Below are 16660 nucleotides of genomic sequence, written 5' to 3'. Positions count from 1 at the left end.
CACTGGACCCTTCTCAGGCTTTTTCCACTCTGTGCGCATCACAGAGAGGAGGGTCTCATCCGCTCTAAAGACACGCTGTGTTCGACCGGCGGGATCGGAGGACTCCCCCATGTCAACATCCTGGTCCCCCGACCTGATGGACTTGAGTAACTTCTGCGTCTTTTCTGGAGGGAAAAAGCAAGAAGTAGATTCTTCTTCCTCAGAAGAAGAAGACCCCACTGAACAGGGGGTAGGTCTTTCGACCGGTGCGACCACCTCCATGGGAGTCTGAGAGGGACCTGGTAGCCTCTCATTAAGCAGCTGAACTACTCCCTTGATGGAATCATCCACGTATGTCTTGGTCCATTGGAACATCTCCTGCATCGTGGGTTCCGTGGATGCCGTGCGACAACTCTCACATCTGGAGTAAGGACAGCTGTCATTTAGGGGTGTGTTACATTCGTAACATGCCAAATGCTTCCTCTTGGCCCCAGCCTTCCGCTGATCCTGCTCCTTAGGGGAAGCCATAGTCTGTAATGGAAGAAACAAAACAGGTCATAACACCTACAATATCAGGAGGTGGAGAAAACCAGACCTTAAGGGGGCCCACCAGCACTAGAAGAAATAGAGCTGAAAGAAGAGGAAGTACAAAACCCAAGCAAAGCAATACTGCAGGAATATCACAAAGCACAGGAGAGCTCTGGAGCTAACTTGTGAAAGCAACGCAACCAGAGCACTGACTGATGGGCTCTGGGCACTTAAAAGGAGGAAGCCCCGCCCAATGGGCGGGTTCCTGAAACGAGATCAGCACCAATCCTTTTTTTTTTTTTCTCTTGTAGAAAAACCAGAGCCTATACTGGCTCTACCTATACGAAAATTGTCTCCCCAGACTAATCCTAAGTCCAGGATGTCCTTCTAGGGAGCCAGTTTAAAAGAAAGGTGAGTTTTATACATCACCGCAACGCTTCGGAAAACCGGAAGTGACGTAGTGCACCTAGGGCGCGTCACTTCCGGAAAATGGCGGCGCCCATAGCGCCGCACACATGCGGTAACGGAGGGACGGAGCACCGTCTACAGATGATGAGAGAAGAGGGGAGGGGACGCCCCCCTCCCCGACGGTACCCCAGACCGAAATCGCCATGATCAGGCCTAAAATAAAGGCACTGAGATCCATAGAAAGCGAGCTAAGCTTAAGGAGGGAAAAAGAACCCCTAAGCAATCTTCAGCTCCCAGAGAGGGAGCGACACGCCAGTCCACCTGTCCAGAGGACAGAAAAAAACACGGTGGGCTGGTGGGTGATCTCCTCCCTCTCAGGGAGCTGAAGATCGTTTATTGGTTCTTGGGCTCATTAAAATTCCGCCGGTCCTACCAGTCCACAGGGGCAGTTAACCCCATCTGTGCTGCTGTTGAGGACGTAAGGGAACCTGTAGTTTATTCATTTAAATCTCTTCTCATACTCAGCTTAGGAGTCATGTGGGCGGTCCTATCAGCGAATGATAGCTAACTCTGCATACAAGGAAGGCTGCTGATCTCTCAGTAGGACCGCCTACATGACTGCTAAACTCAAAGAGATTTAAATGAATAAAACGCAAATTATACCAAATGTTTTCCTAGGAGACTACAGTGTCCTGAAAAAAGTATTTATACTGCAGCAAGCCGGATGTTTTCTACTTATCTTGAGCTATCCAATAAGGGCGTTTCTCCCTCGCAGCAGGCAAACTCTCTGCGACATTATTTGCAGGATGCTCTCCTGAAGTATTCTGTTTCACTATATCCCGGAATGCTTCTAGTGAATAAGGATAATTAGGCCTGTAATCATCCAATCGTGTCCAGGAACTTGGAAAGTTACTCTTGTTCACTTGAGCTTGTGAAGTCGATAGGCCAGACTCAGCTCTAACCTTCACTAGGCTTGCTTTATATTTAGACGTAGACTTACTGTCTGGTGTTAGGCTGCTGTAATTACTCTTAGTTTGTTCTCTCCAGGATTGATCAGGTCCGGAAGAAAGAAATTGCAGCTAGATAAGGCCTGTTTCTCTCCTCCATACACTTGTTTTCCTCCTCTCCTTCACTACACTCTGAACTAACTGAATTCACTTTCTGTTAACTAACTTTATTAGCAAACCCCTGGCTATACATATTATGTGGCGCCAGCACCACCTAGGGGCGGATGGGTGTAATGACATTGCCAGCCTGATAAATAGGAAATACCATACATTGCAAATACATTAGATAAATAGGCAGATGTTTAAAGTGTCCCTTTTACACACATATGTGGGACGCTGCAATTCCCCTTGAACTTCCACATTTGTTCACATTACACACACAAACCTAAATTTATTTTATTGGGATTTTATGTGATAGACCAACACAAAGTACAAGAATGTGTGAAGTGAAAAGAAAATGATACATGGTTTCCAAAATGTTAAATAAATAAGAATCTGGAAAGTGTGGTGTGTATTCCATACTTTGTAGGACCACCTTTTGCTGCAATTACAGCTACAAATCTTTTGGGGTATGGACTTTATACAACCCATTTCAAGCCATTTCAAGAAAGCATTATTAACCCCTTAAGGACTTAGGGCGTACCAGTACGCCCTATTTCCCGAATCCTTAAGGACTCAGTGCGTACCGGTACGTCCTAAGTTTAAACCGCGATTGCGGCGCCGTGGGGGTTAATCCGAACAGGATGCCGGCTGAAATCATTCAGTCGGCATCCTGTCACAATGCCAGGAAGAGTCATGTGACCCCCCCCCCCGTATCGGCGATCACCGCAAACCACCGGCGGGTGGTGCAAGGGGGAGTTGTGGGCGGTGTGGGCGGTGTGGGCGGTGCGGGAGGCGGGCAGTGCGGCAGGCGGGATCACGATCCCCCGCCCGCCTCCTCTTGAAAATTTGTTGGTGGCCAGTGGTTATACCAGAGTGTCAGCACATTTCTGACACTCTGGTATAAACGGCTGACATCTGTGCAGATGTCAGCCGTTTAACCCTTTCCATACCGCGGTCTATACGGACCGCTGTATGGAAATGGTTAACTGTCAGGGTCAGGGAGCTCCCTCCCTCTCCCATCGGAGGGCTGCTGTGCCTTTGCAGCCCCCAGACAGGATGGTGTCACAGAGGTAGAGAGCCCCCCTCCTTACCCTTCCCCGTCTGCGAAGTTGTGGCCACAACTGAGCAGACGGGGAAGGTTCCCATGGCAACAGGACGCCTTCTCAGGCATCCTGCTGTCCATGGTGCTGAACAGATCTGTGCTAAAGGCATAGATCTGTTCAGACAAAGTGTAAGTAAAATACAGTACAGTAGACTATATAGTGTACTGTACTGTATTTTACAGACATCAGACCCACTGGATCTTCAAGAACCAAGTGGGTCTGGGTCAAAAAATTGTAAAAAAAAAAAAGTGAAAAAAGTAAAGATAAAAAAAAACACATTTATCACTGAATAAAAATGAAAAAAATAAAATACACTACACATATTAGGTATTGCCGCGTCCGTAACGACCTGATCTATAAAACACTCATGTTACTTTCCCAGCACGGTGAACGCCATAAAAATAAAAAAATAAAACTATGAGAAAATTGAAATTTTGCCCACCTTACTTCCCAAAAAAGGTAATAAAAGTGATCAAAAAAGTCGCATGTATGCCAAAATAGTACCAATAAAACCGTCATCTCATCCCGCAAAATCATACCCTACCCAAGATAATCGCCCAAAAACTGAAAAAACTATGGCTCTTAGACTATGGAAACACTAAAACATGATTTTTTTTGTTTCAAAAATGAAATCATTGTGTGAAACTTACATAAATAAAAAAAATTGTATACATATTAGGTATCGCCGCGTCCGTGACAATCTGCTCTATAAAAATACCACATGATCTAACCTGTCAGATGAATTTTGTAAATAACAAAAAAAAAAACGGTGCCAAAAAAGCTATTTCTTGTTATCTTGCCTCAAAAAAAGTGTAATATAGAGCAACCAAAAATCATATGTACCCTAAACTAGTACCAACAAAACTGCCACCCTATCCCGTAGTTTCTAAAATGGGGTCACTTTTTTGGAGTTTCTACTCTAGGGGTGCATCAGGGGGGCTTCAAATGGGACATGGTGTAAAAAAAAACAGTCCAGCAAAATCTGCCTTCCAAAAACCGTATGGCATTCCTTTCCTTCTGCGCCCTGCCGTGTGCCCGTACAGCAGTTTACGACCAGATATGGGGTGTTTCTGTAAACTACAGAATCAGGGCCATAAATAATGAGTTTTTTTTGGCTGTTAACCCTTGCTTTGTAACTGGAAAAAAAATATTAAAATGGAAAATCTGCCAAAAAAGTGAAATTCTGAAATTGCATCTCTATTTTCCATTAAATCTTGTGCAACACCTAAAGGGTTAACAAAGTTTGTAAAATCTGTTTTGAATACTTTGAGGGGTGTAGTTTCTTAGATGGGGTCACTTTTATGGAGTTTCTACTCTAGGGGTGCATTAGGGGGGCTTCAAATGGGACATGGTGTCAAAAAAACCAGTCCAGCAAAATCTGCCTTCTAAAAACCATACGGCGCACCTTTCCCTCTACACCCTACTGTGTGCCCGTACAGTAGTTTACGGCCACATATGGGGTGTTTCTGCAAACTACAGAATCGGGGCAATAAATGCAGCATTTTTTTGGGCTGTTAACACTTGATTTGTTACTGGAAAAAATGGATTAAAATGGAAAATTTGCCAAAAAATCTAAATTCTGAAATTTTAAGACCATTTGCCATTAACTCTTGTGGAACACCTAAAGGGTTAACAAAGTTTGTAAAATCAGTTTTGAATACCTTGAGGGGTGTAGTTTATAGAATAGGGTCATTTTTGGGTGGTTTCTATTATGTAAGCCTCGCAAAGTGACTTCAGACCTGAACTGGTCACTAAAAATTGGGTTTTTGAAAATTTCTGAAAAATTTCAAGATTTGCTTCTAAACTTCTAAGCCTTGTAACATCCCCAAAAAATTAAATATCATTCCCAAAATGATCCAAACATGAAGAAGACATATGGGCAATGTAAAGTAATAACTATTTTTGGAGGTATTACTATGTATTATAGAAGTAGAGAAATTGAAACTTGGAAATTTGCAATTTTTAAAAGATTTTGGGTAAATTTGGTATTTTTTTATAATTAAAAATTATTTTTTTTTTTTACTTTATTTTACCAGTGTCATGAAGTACAATATGTGACGAAAAAACTATCTCAGAATGGCCTGGATAACTCAAAGTGTTTTAAAGTTATCCGCACTTAAAGTGACACTGGTCAGATTTGCAAAAAATGGCCAAGTCCTTAAGGTGAAATAGGGCTGAGTCCTTTTAATGTTAAAGTGACAGCAACATTTATGACTATAGGTAAACGGATGGTAGCTGGTGATAACAAACAGCCTGTTTAACACACTGCACTGTTTGATATATATATTTTTTATAATAAAGGGTCCAAAAATGTTCACTTTTTGGTGGTCTTCTGATTAAGTAGCTGCCTTTCTGACCAATTCATCCAAGAGAGATCAAAAGTTTGGGATTCGCTAAAATATGAATTTTTGAGGAAAGTCGTAACAAATTTGATTCATTTAGAATTGATTTCTAGTGCTATACTATACTATACAGTTGTGTTCCAAATTATTCAACCCCCAATGCTGCAAAGGGTTTTAGGGAATTTAGTGTACATTTGTTCAGAATTAAATCTTACAAGGACTTTTTAAAGAACCAAATGCAACTAAAATGACATCAATTGTTTTTGTAATACAGTATTAAATGTTTTTTTTGTGATTTCTTCATTGACACAATTATTAAACCCCTTAAAGACTACCACTCTTAAGAACAGAGGTTCATTCAAGTGTTTTCGATCAGGTATTGAAAACACCTGTGGATGTCAAGGAGCAGCAATCAAGCATAATAAGCACCAATTAGGCAGATTTAAAAGGACTGTTATACTCAGCTCCTTCTAGACATTTACTGGTGTGTTTACAAACATGGTGAAGTCAAGAGAATGGTCCAGGAAGACAAGAGAAGAGGTGATTTCTCTTCACAGGAAGGGCAATGGCTATAAGAAGATTGCAAAGATGTTAAACATACCAAGAGACACCATAGGAAGCATCATTCGCAAATTCAAGGCAAAGGGCACTGTTGAAACGCTACCTGGTCGTGGCAGAAAGAAGATGCTGACTTCGACTGCTGTGCGCTACCTGAAGCGCAAAGTGGAGAAAAGTCCCCGTGTGACTGCTGAGGAACTGAAAAAAAATTTGTCAGATGTGGGTACTGAAGTTTCAGCTCAGACAATAAGGCGCACACTGCGTAATGAAGGCCTCCATGCCAGAACTCCCAGGCGCACCCCCTTGCTGTCTCCAAAGAATAAGAAGAGTCGACTGCAGTATGCCAAAAGTCATGTGGACAAACCACAAAAGTTTTGGGATAGTGTTCTGTGGACTGATGAAACAAAATTAGAACTGTTTGGGCCCATGGATCAACGCTATGTTTGGAGGAGGAAGAACAAGGCCTATGAAGAAAAGAACACCTTGCCTACTGTGAAGCATGGCGGGGGGTCAATCATGCTATGGGGCTGTTTTGCTTCTACAGGTACAGGGAAGCTTCAGCGTGTGCAAGGTACCAAGAAGGAGATATTGGATGAAAATGTGATGCAGTCCGTCACAAACCTGAGGCTTGGGAGACGTTGGACCTTTCAACATGACAATGATCCCAAGCATACCTCCAAGTCCACTAGAGCATGGTTGCAGATTAAAGGCTGGAACATTTTGAAGTGGCCATCACAGTCACCAATTGAGAACCTTTGGTGGGACTTAAAGAATGCAGTTGCAGCGCGCAAGCCTAAGAATGTGACTGAACTGGAGGCTTTTGCCCATGAAGAATGGGTGAAGATACCCGTAGATCGCTGCGAGACACTTGTGTCAAGCTATGCTTCACGTTTAAAAGCTGTTATAACTGGAAAAGGATGTTGTACTAAGTACTAAGATTGAATGTCACTTGGGGGTTGAATAAAACTGATAATGATGTGAGCACAGAAAATACATTTGTGGTTATTTCATTATAAATGTTATGTTATATTTGTCTGACTTACAAGTGCCTCTTTGATTTAATTGTAAACAAGATGACTGAAATGATCAAAATCAATGTCAAACTGGCCAAAACACTAAATTTCAGTGGGGGTTGAATAATTTTGAAAACAACTGTACATGTCCTTCTAGTTTTGAGGCACAACGATGTGCATTTATTGAGGCAAGAATGAGAAATGCTCCAAAGAAATTTCAGGAACAAGCACTGGACAGAATGTATAAAGCACTTGGGAACCAGGTAGTACAAAATTTTGAGTGAGTAAAGTATGATAAAGGTTGATGCTCCTCCATATGGTGCACCTTTTATATCTTATTTTATAAGGCTGCATGCTGTCATTCATGTTGTATGGAGCAATAATACAAACTGATAATAATCCACATCTCTGTATGCCTTCCCATTACAAACAAATATAAAAAAAAATTCTCACCAATTCATGTGGAATTAATTAGAAAATTGTAAGACAATACTATTTTATAGAGAAATTCTCTCCTGAAAAATAAAATTTGCAGTGGTAAGATTGTGGTAGATGCAGTTCTGGTTAGCTCTATCATACAGAGCCAAGGACACCATATGCCATCTTTTTCAGACATGGCACCCTGGCCATAGTATTCTAAAGGAGCCAAAGGTGGAGGAGCAGTTGCAAGATGGAACTGAGCATGTGTGACCATCCTCATCCAAGTCAGTAAGTGGACATGCCCATTATGATAGAGATTAAACACCAAGGGCACCATTATAATGAATCAGAGGGAATATGTAGCAACTAGGGTTGAGCGAACCCGAACTGTAAAGTTCGGGCTTGTACCGAACTTTAGGATTTTTGGACCCCGGACCCGAACATTTCCGTAAAAATTTGGGTTCAGAGTTCGGCGCTTTATTGGCGCTTTTTGAAAGGCTGCACAGCAGCCAATCGACAAGCAGTTATCAATCTGACCTTAGAAGCCATCACAGCCATGCCTACTAATGGCATGGATGTGATTGGCCAGAGCAGCATGTGACCCAGGCTCTATATAAGATTGAGTCACGTAGCGCTGCACGTCACTCTGCTATTACAAGTGTAGGGAGAGGATGCTGCTGGACTGGTGATTTCAGGGAGATAATAGGAGAGAATCTAACTCAGCGATCTACAGAGAAACAGTTGTGTGGGTGCAGGACACAATTGTTTTACCCTGCCCTGAGGCCATTGACCAAAAAAAATAAAAAATTTATAATTCTGTTAGTTAGGTGGGTGGCAGTGGTGGTGACCATTTTATGCAAGCTCAGCACTGCATCTGAGCTTTTGGGACATTGCAAATCACCATTTTTTTTGGCAATCTACAACATCTGTATTAGTCATTGTGCAATTTAAGCTAGAAATACACCCATCATTTTCTGGGGTTTGAAAAACACACTTTTTTTTTCAAAAAACAGTATTTTCCTGTTCTGCAAGTGTTAAATTCAAGTTTAATATATACATCTTTCATATTTCTATTACCAAAAAAACACAATTTTGGCAATCTACAACATCTTGATTAGTCAGTGTTCAATTTAAGCTAGAAATACACCCATCATTTTCTGGGGTTTGAAAAACACACTTTTTTGACAAAAAACACTATTTTCAGGCCTTGCAGCATCAGCACGTGTGAAATTACAGGCTTATATACTGCTGTCAAATTCAGTTGTTAAACAAACACTCGTTTGGGCACAAAAAATTTACTTGGCAGACTTGAAGCAGATGTCATTGTGAGATACACCCTTAATACATTTGGGTTACATTCAGAGATTTTAAATACCGCCATTTGGTGCACAAATATTGAATTCAGGTCTACACTGGTTCAGGCCCTGTGAGATACTCCCTCTACATACAGGAGTTGGATTCAGGGATTTAAAATACAGCCATTTGAAATACAGCCATTTTGGGCAAATAAATATTTACTTCAGGCCTACACTGGTTCAGGCCCTGTGAGATACACCCTCTACATACAGGGGTTTAAATCAGGCATTTGAAATACATCCATTTTGGGCAAAGAAATATTTATTTCAGGCCTACACTGGTTCAGACCGTGTGAGATACCCCCTCTACATACAGGGGCTTGAATCAGGCATTTGAAATACAGCCATTTGAAATACAGCCATTTTGAGCAAAGAAATATTTACTTCAGGCCTACACTGGTTCAGACCGTGTGAAATACCCCTTCTACATACAGGAGTTTGAATCAGGGATTTGAAATACAGCCATTTGAAATACAGCCATTTTGGGCAAAGAAATATTTACTTCAGGCCTACACTGGTTCAGAACGTGTGAGATACTCCCACTACATACAGGGGTTTGATTCAGGGATTTGAAATACAACCATTTAAAATACAGCCATTTTGGGCAAAGAAATATTGAATTCAGGCCTACACTGGTTCAGGCCCTGTGAGATACTCCCTCTACATACAGGGGTTTGAATCAGGGATTTTAAATACAGCCATTTGAAATGCAGCCATTTTGGGCAAAGAAATATTGAATTCAGGCCTACACTGGTTCAGGCCCTGTGAGATACTCCCTCTACATACAGGGGTTTGATTCAGGGATTTGAAATACAGCCATTTGAGATACAGCCATTTTGGGCTAAGAGATACTGTATTGAATTCAGGCCTACACTGGTTCAGGCCCTGTGAGATACACCCTCTACATACAGGGGTTTAAATCAGGCATTTGAAATACATCCATTTTGGGCAAAGAAATATTTATTTCAGGCCTACACTGGTTCAGACCGTGTGAGATACCCCCTCTACATACAGGGGCTTGAATCAGGCATTTGAAATACAGCCATTTGAAATACAGCCATTTTGAGCAAAGAAATATTTACTTCAGGCCTACACTGGTTCAGACCGTGTGAAATACCCCTTCTACATACAGGAGTTTGAATCAGGGATTTGAAATACAGCCATTTGAAATACAGCCATTTTAGGCAAAGAAATATTTACTTCAGGCCTACACTGGTTCAGAACGTGTGAGATACTCCCACTACATACAGGGGTTTGATTCAGGGATTTGAAATACAACCATTTAAAATACAGCCATTTTGGGCAAAGAAATTTTGAATTCAGGCCTACACTGGTTCAGGACCTGTGAGAATCTCCCTCTACATACAGGGGTTTGATTCAGGGATTTGAAATACAGCCATTTAGGGCAAAGAAATATTGAATTCAGGCCTACACTGGTTCAGGCCCTGTGAGATACTCCCTCTACATACAGGGGTTTGAATCAGGGATTTTAAATACAGCCATTTGAAATGCAGCCATTTTGGGCAAAGAAATATTGAATTCAGGCCTACACTGGTTCAGGCCCTGTGAGATACTCCCTCTACATACAGGGGTTTGATTCAGGGATTTGAAATACAGCCATTTGAGATACAGCCATTTTGGGCTAAGAAATATTGAATTCAGGCCTACACTGGTTCAGGCCCTGTGAGATACTCCCTCTACATACAGGGGTTTGATTCAGGGATTTGAAATACAACCATTTAAAATACAGCCATTTTGGGCAAAGAAATTTTGAATTCAGGCCTACACTGGTTCAGGACCTGTGAGAATCTCCCTCTACATACAGGGGTTTGATTCAGGGATTTGAAATACAGCCATTTAGGGCAAAGAAATATTGAATTCAGGCCTACACTGGTTCAGGCCCTGTGAGATACTCCCTCTACATACAGGGGTTTGAATCAGGGATTTTAAATACAGCCATTTGAAATGCAGCCATTTTGGGCAAAGAAATATTGAATTCAGGCCTACACTGGTTCAGGCCCTGTGAGATACTCCCTCTACATACAGGGGTTTGATTCAGGGATTTGAAATACAGCCATTTGAGATACAGCCATTTTGGGCTAAGAGATATTGAATTCAGGCCTACACTGGTTCAGGCCCTGTGAGATACACCCTTTACATACAGGGGTTTAAATCAGGCATTTGAAATACATCCATTTTGGGCAAAGAAATATTTATTTCAGGCCTACACTGGTTCAGACCGTGTGAGATACCCCCTCTACATACAGGGGCTTGAATCAGGCATTTGAAATACAGCCATTTGAAATACAGCCATTTTGAGCAAAGAAATATTTACTTCAGGCCTACACTGGTTCAGACCGTGTGAAATACCCCTTCTACATACAGGAGTTTGAATCAGGGATTTGAAATACAGCCATTTGAAATACAGCTATTTTGGGCAAAGAAATATTTACTTCAGGCCTACACTGGTTCAGAACGTGTGAGATACTCCCACTACATACAGGGGTTTGATTCAGGGATTTGAAATACAACCATTTAAAATACAGCCATTTTGGGCAAAGAAATATTGAATTCAGGCCTACACTGGTTCAGGACCTGTGAGATACTCCCTCTACATACAGGGGTTTGATTCAGGGATTTGAAATACAGCCATTTAGGGCAAAGAAATATTGAATTCAGGCCTACACTGGTTCAGGCCCTGTGAGATACTCCCTCTACATACAGGGGTTTGAATCAGGGATTTTAAATACAGCCATTTGAAATGCAGCCATTTTGGGCAAAGAAATATTGAATTCAGGCCTACACTGGTTCAGGCCCTGTGAGATACTCCCTCTACATACAGGGGTTTGATTCAGGGATTTGAAATACAGCCATTTGAGATACAGCCATTTTGGGCTAAGAGATATTGAATTCAGGCCTACACTGGTTCAGGCCCTGTGAGATACTTCCTCTACATACAGGGGTTTGATTCAGGGATTTGAAATACAGCCATTTGAAATACAGCCATTTGGGGCAAAGAAATAATTAATTCAGGCCTACACTGGTTCAGGCCCTGTGAGATACTCCCTCTACATACAGGGGTTTGATTCAGGGATTTGAAAAACAGCCATTTGAAATACAGCCATTTTGGGCAAAAAAATATTTACTTCAGGCCTACACTGTTCAGGCCCTGTGAGATACTCCCTCTACATACAGGGGTTTGAATCGGGCATTTGAAATACAGCCATTTGAAATACAGCCATTTTGGGCAAATAAATATTTACTTCAGGCCTACACTGGTTCAGACCCTGTGAGATTCTCCCTCTACATACAGTGGTTTGAATCAGGGATTTGAAATACAGCCATTTTGGACAAAGAAATATTGAATTCAGGCCTACACTGGTTCAGGCCCTGTGAGATACTCCCTCTACATACAAGGGTTTGAGTCAGGGATTTGAAATACAGCCATTTGAAATACAGCCATTTTGGGCAAAGAAATATTTACTTCAGGCCTACACTGGTAAAGGCCCTGTGAGATACTCCCTCTACATACAGGGGTTTGAATCAGGCATTTGAAATACAGCCATTTTGTGCAAAGAAATATTTAATTTAGGCCTACACTGGTTCAGACCATGTGAGATACACCCTTTACATACTGTCGTCCTATTCTACTATTAATTAAACACCCATTTAGGGTAAGATCCTATATTTGAAAAATATGAGGAGAGCGTCAAAAAAGGGACGTGGCCCGGGTCGTCGTGGTGCTGCTGGTGGAGCTCCTGTTGCAGGGAGAGGACGTGGTCGATCTGTGCCAACCACACGCTACTCAGGTGCGAGTAGGCGACAAAACCTGCAGTGGTATTTGGTCGGTCCTAATGCTGCTCTATGAATGGTGAGGCCTGAACAAGTACAGGCGATAGTAGATTGGGTTGCTGACAGTGGTTCCAGTTCCTTCACATTATCTCCCACCCAGTCTCCTGCTGAAAGACCATAGTTGGCACCTGCAGCCGATGTCCATCAGTCTTTCACCTCACCCCCTTGCAAATCAGCCAAGCAGTCTGAGCCCCAAGTCATGCAGCCAGTGGCGCACCTACAGGGGGGGTCCAGCGGGTCTGGACCCCCCCTAGAACAACCAACCGAATTTTTTTTTTTTTAATCCTTCAGGGCCGCACCGCCGATCACCACAGGCGGCGCGGCCCTGGATGTAATTGCGGCCGCGGCGGTGGTGGGGGGGGCAGTGGGAGTACTAGGAGATGAGCGCTTCCATTGTGGAAGCGCTCATCTCCATATCTAATCCATCTGTATCGCCGTCCTTAGGACAGCGATACAGATGCCTGTGCTGTGCTGCGGCAGGGGAGGGAGAGGCGTGTCCCTCCCCTGTTCTTCTGATAGGCCGCAGGCACTAATGCCTGCAGCCTATCAGAGGCCGGCTCAGGCGAGATGACGTCATCATCACGCGCCTGAGCCGGGCAGCACACAGCAGGGACACAGGCCGGAAGAGCCTGCATCGCATCGCTGCTGATGGAGGTAAGTATCAGTGTATTTTTTATTTTATTTTTGTTGTTTTGTTTTTTTTGGAGGGGGGGAGCTGGCACTATGGGGGCACTAAAGGGGAGAACGGCACTATGGGGCATCTGGTGGTACTTTTTTTTTTTTTAAGTGGCACTTCTTACTGGCACATTATGGGGGGGGGGGACCATGGGGGAGAGGAGCACTATGGGGGCTCTAAAGGGGCTTTTTTTTTTTACACATTATGGGGAGAACGGCACAAGGGGGCATCTGGTGGCACTATAGGGGCATTATTTGGGGGGCACCATGGGGGAGAGGAGCACTATGGGGGCTCTAAAGGGGCTTTTTTTTTTACACATTATGGGGAGAACGGCACAAGGGGGCATCTGGTGGCACTATAGGGGCATTATTTGGGGGGCACCATGGGGGAGAGGAGCACTATGGGGGCTCTAAAGGGGCTTTTTTTTTACACATTATGGGGAGAACGGCACTATGGGGCATCTGGTGGCACTATAGGGGCATTATTTGGGGGGCACCATGGGGGAGAGGAGCACTATGGGGGCTCTAAAGGGGCTTTTTTTTTTACACATTATGGGGGGCACTACAGGGGAGAACGGCACTATGGGGCATCTGGTGGCACTATAGGGGCATTATTTGGGGGCACTATGGGGAAGTGGGGGTACTAAAGGGGCCTTTTTTTCTTATTGGCACATGGGGGCATTATGGCATCTGGTGGCACTAAGGGGGCATTTTTCACTGGCACATTATGGGAGGCACTATAGGGGAGGGCGGCACTATGGAGGAGTGGAGCACTATTGGGGCATATGGTGGAACTTTATGGGGCGGCACCATGGGGGAGAGGAGCACTATGGGGACATCTGGGGGGTCTAAAGGGGCTTTTTTTTTTATTGACATATTATGGGGGCACTATAGGGGAGAATGGCACTATGGGGCATCTGGTTGCACTATAGGGGCATTATTTGGGGGCACTAAGGGGAAGTGGGGGCTCTAAAGGGGCCTTTATTCTTATTGGCACATTATGGGGGCATTATGGCATCTGGTGTCACTAAGGGGGCATTTTTTTACTGGCACATTATGGTAGGCACTATAGGGGAGAGCGGCACTATGGGGGAGTGGAGCACTATTGGGGCATATGGTGGCACTTAGAAGGGGCATTTTTTACTGGCATATTATGGGGGACACTATGGGGAAGGGAGAGGAGCACTATGAGGGAATTTACTGGGGCACTATATAGGGGTATTTTATACTGGCATACATTATGGGGACATTAGCTCAACAGCGGGCACTAAGCGGGGGTATTTCATGTACTGTCATATTGTAGGGAGAATTATTAGTACTAGGAGGTATTATGCGGAGCTTTGCTAATACTGGGGGGCTATGAGGAACATGATTACTAGTATGGGCACTATAGGGGCATTATTACTACTAAGTGTGCTCTGGCAGAGAATTATTTCTATTTTGGGGAGCCCTGTTACTTTGGGGGGCACCCTGCCACAGTATCAGCTTAGCACAATAATTTTTGGGGGACATTATCTTTATACTATTAGTGTCTGGGCGCAGTTATTTTTTTAGAGCACTGTGTGCCAATAATTGTTGAGGGGGGCACTATCTGTGTGGTAGTAGTATTTCCAGGGGGACTGTTTCTGTAGTATAGTATTGGGGGCACAGCGGGCACAGTATTGGGGGTGGCAGGAAAGGGTGTTCAGAAGATGTGAAGATGATGGAAATGTGGGAAACTAATGTCTGTTTGTTAATCTCTGCAGAGACGGGAGATGGCTGAAAAATCATCATGGCGGTCTGGTCTGAATGGAGAAGATGAGGAAAGAGAACGTCTACAACAAAGGTGACATCACTGGATGTGAGAGGTATGGGGTGCTATGTAGGAGAGGAGATGCTCCGGCTCCTCCCCCTGCCATTTGCAGAAGGAGGATTCAGAGCTGGGTGAGGACGGTCAAGGGGGGCAGCAGGCCACGGCGGGTGGCAGATGGTGGGGGGAACCACAGGCCTTGAGCAGGATCAGGGGAGGGAGGAGAGCGGAGGAGCTTCCTGGCTGTAGCTTGTTGTATAAGCAGGCAGTGCAGCCAGGACAGGCCTCCCCTCTCCGTATGATGTGTAGAGACAGGCCGCAACTATAGAATGTCAGCTGTACAGTGTTTGTTGGGAGTGGCCTATTATATGTAGGAGGGGCTTTTAATAATGGGCGGGGCCAAAAAATTTGCGGCGCGCTTCGCGCGCCGCATTGTTGTTTTCCTGCAGGCCTTTTAGAATCGCCAAGTAAAAGAATCAGCACAACACACTACACCCTTTCCCTGCATTTTTAAATATAAAGGGGGCTTTGAAAAATTCAATTAGCATAGCACACTACACATGCCGCATTTTTTTGCCTTTCGGACCCCCCCTAAAGAAAATTCCTGGGTGCTCCCCTGCATGCAGCAGTCTCTTCTGCTTTTTAATGACTCTGTTAGCAGGGTTTCCCAGGGACATCCACCTATCCCTGCCCCAGAAGTGTGAGAGATTGAGTGCACCGATGCCCAACCACTTATCTTTCAAGATGAGTACATGGGAGGACCATCGTAGCACGTCTTGGATGATGACGAAACACAGGTGCCAACTGCTGGGGCTTTCGAAAGTGTGCAGACCGACAAGGAAGGCAGGGGTGAAGACTGGGTGGAAGATGATGTGGAGGACGATGAGGTCCTCGATCCCACATGGAATCAAGGTCATGCGAGTGACCTATGTAGTTCGGAGGAAGAGGCGGTGGTCGCACAGAGCCACCGACACAGCAAAAAAGGGAGCAGGGTTCAAAAGTGGAGCGGCCGTCCTCTAGACAGTACGCCTCCTACTGCCCACCGCAGCAAGGGACCGAGCACACCAAAGCCAGCTCCAAGGAGTTCCCTGGTGTGGCGGTTATTCAGACAATGTGCTGACGACAAGACACGAGTGGTTTGCACGCTGTGCAATCAGAGCCTGAAGCGAGGCATAAACGTTCTCAACCTGAGCACAACCTGCATGACCAGGCATTTAAGTGCAAAGCACGAGCTGCAGTGGAGTAGACACCTCAAAAACCAAGAAAGGTCTCTAGCTCCTCCTGCTTCCTCTTCTGCTGCATTCACGGCCTCTTCATCCACCTCTGGAGTGACAGTGCCACCTGCCACCCCGCAAACAGAGAATCTGCCAGCAACACCAACACCTGGGTCACCAAGCATCTCCACAATGTCCCACGGAAGCGTTCAGCTCTCCATATCCCAAAGGCTGGAGAGGAAGAGGAGGTACCCTGCTACCCAACCGCGATCCCTAGCCCTGAATAACAGCATTTCTAAATTACTGGCTTTTGAA

Source organism: Bufo bufo, chromosome 7 (genome assembly GCF_905171765.1).
Source record: "Bufo bufo chromosome 7, aBufBuf1.1, whole genome shotgun sequence".
Classification (NCBI taxonomy): domain Eukaryota; kingdom Metazoa; phylum Chordata; class Amphibia; order Anura; family Bufonidae; genus Bufo; species Bufo bufo.
The sequence above is the reverse complement of the archived record's forward strand: the minus strand, read 5'-3'. Positions refer to the sequence as shown.